At 48.7% G+C, this 2,403-nt stretch overlaps 1 long non-coding RNA gene across 1 annotated transcript in view; it reads right to left on the minus strand.

Annotated features, from left to right (window-relative positions):
* Window positions 1-2,000: 2,000 nt before the first annotated feature.
* Window positions 2,001-2,403, minus strand: part of LOC113610287 (uncharacterized) — a 5,799-nt gene continuing 5,396 nt past the window's right edge. Inside the window, exon 3 of the long non-coding RNA XR_003429023.1 lies at window positions 2,001-2,178. This is a non-coding gene — a long non-coding RNA (uncharacterized LOC113610287). The remainder of the gene's footprint in view (window positions 2,179-2,403) is intronic.

Raw genomic sequence — 2,403 nt, forward strand, 5'->3', positions numbered from 1 at the left:
GCTTCACTTCTCTGGGCCTCCTTCATCTCCTTTGACCAGTGAGGGGCTTGAACAAGATGAACTTTCTCTGGTTCCAAGCCAGAGTGAGTATAAAAGCATCCAAGGGGAACAGACTTTGGGGTCAGACAGAACTGGGCCTGAGTCCTGGTTCCCTCAACAGAACTGCTGTGTGACCTTGGGCAAGTTACTCAACCTCTCTGTGCCTCCATCACCTCATCTGGAAGATGGAGATAAGAACACCCATGTCACAGGTCTGTTGGGGGGAGTAGGAGGTCATTTGTCTAAAGCAGGTTCTATGGTGCCAGGCTCAGTAAAGGGTGCTGTAATCAGGTGAGGGCAATTCTAAATACTCTACAGAAAATGAGCTCTACAGGGAACCTTAGAGAGTGTCCATTCTGACATCCTCAGTTTACAGATGCAAAGTGGCAGTGCAGAGAGGGTGGGATATATTGGCTGTCAGCCGAGGAACCCAGCACGCCTTCCTTCTCTCTTCCTGCCCAGAACTTCTGGGCCTCAGGAGATGTGGCTCTAACTCAGTTCCTTGTGTGATGGCATTTTATCCATCAGCTGGTCCCAAAGAGTCGTCTATTTTCACGTTCCCTGCCTGGCACAGGTGACACCAGGGTCTGGTCACAGGCCACTGGGACTCTGAGGCCCCAGTATTGCAGCTCCAAAACCACGCCACGGTCTGGCCTTCCCAAGTGATGGATCCCAGCCAACTCCTGGGATATTGGGGTCAGGGACATCCCACTTAAGACCCTCTGCTCTCTACTCACAGAGAGGACAGGCTTCAGGCCCTACCATGGGACAGGAAGTTCAAAATGCAAACTCTCCTAGAAAGATAGGCATGGACCGAATTTCACATTAACCCAGAGATGATGGGATGAGTAGAAGGGAGAAGAGAGAAAGGCAGGGAAGAAGGGCCTGAAAACAACAGGAGGGGTGAGAGACGGGTATTCATTTCAAAATGAAACTCACAGGGGACTGATTTTATAGCCAGGAATGGAATCTCCTCATTTCTGTGTCCCCAGCCCATGGCCTGGCACACGGCCAGTGCTCAACAGAGGAATGAATGCACGCGTCAACGAACGGGTGAGCAGCTCAGAGACCTGTTGTTTAACTGGGATAATGTGTGAGGAAAGGCTCTGCACCACGAATCTCAGTGCCGCCAGCGCCTGGCACACAGTAGGGCCTAAGTCGCTGTGTGCTGATGGCACGGGTGCGCCTCCCAGAGGTGGGGGAAAACTATGTCCTCTTCTTCCAAAGGAAGCTGGTAGTCTCTTTTGGAAGGAGAGCCTCATCAGCATTGCTTTGGGGATTCAAACCTGCCCCCGGCCAAGCTCTGTGAGCATCTCCCGGGTCTGAGGAAGGAGGGAGGCGAGGCCCTGTCTAAATCATAAAGACGTTGCATCCTGATACATTTTCCTCCCTTTCTTGTGGAGACGAGGAGGAGTTAGTAAATCCACATCCACAGATCTGCAGGAGCAAAATCTTGTCTTCTTGTATCAGAAGCTATAAGCTCATTTCTAATCCGACAAGTCCACACAAAAACTTGTACACAAATATTCTTATCAGCATTACTCACAATAGCCACAAAGTGGACACAACCCATATGTCCATCACAAGGTGAATGGATAAACAAAATGTGGTACCTGCACACAATGGAATAGCATTCAGTCATAAAAAGAAATAAAGTACTGATACATGTTACAACCTGGATGCGCCTTTAAAATATTATGCTAAATGAAAGAAGCCAGACGCAAAAGGCCATATACTGTATGATTCTATGCCTATGAAGTGTCCGGAATAGGCAAATCCAAAGAGACAGAAAGCAGATTTGATTGCCAGGGGGCTGGGGTACCGTAGCATGGAGAGTGACTGCTAATGGGTGTGGGAGTTTCTTTTTGTGGTGGTAAGATGTTCTGGAATTAGACAGTGGTGATGGTTGAAAACTTTGTGAATATACTAACAAAATACTGAATTATACACATTAAAAAAGAAATAAGTAAAATTTTAAAACCAGAAAAAAAATTAGTAACACTAATCAGGTTATTGGCTGTTGAACCTGGACGTCAAACTGTCAGCTCCAGAGCAAACAAACTCCAACCCATCATCCAGGGTGCACACCAGAAAGACAAATACAGATACACAGTTCATTCTCGTATCAAGGTACGATACCTCTGGGGCTTCCCTGGTGGCGCAGTGCTTGAGAGTCCGCCTGCCGATGCAGGGGACACGGGTTCGTGCCCCGGTCCGGGAAGATCCCACGTGCCGCAGAGTAGCTGGGCCCGTGAGCCATGGCCGCTGAGCCTGCGTGTCCAGAGCCTGTGCTCCGCAACGGGAGAGGCCACAGCAGTGAGAGGCCCGCGTACTGCAAAAAAAAAAAAAAAAAAAAAAAAAAAA

This window comes from Aethalodelphis obliquidens, unplaced genomic scaffold (genome assembly GCF_003676395.1).
Source record: "Aethalodelphis obliquidens isolate GAN/ISIS:26980383/991018 unplaced genomic scaffold, ASM367639v1 scaffold62, whole genome shotgun sequence".
NCBI lineage: Eukaryota > Metazoa > Chordata > Mammalia > Artiodactyla > Delphinidae > Aethalodelphis > Aethalodelphis obliquidens.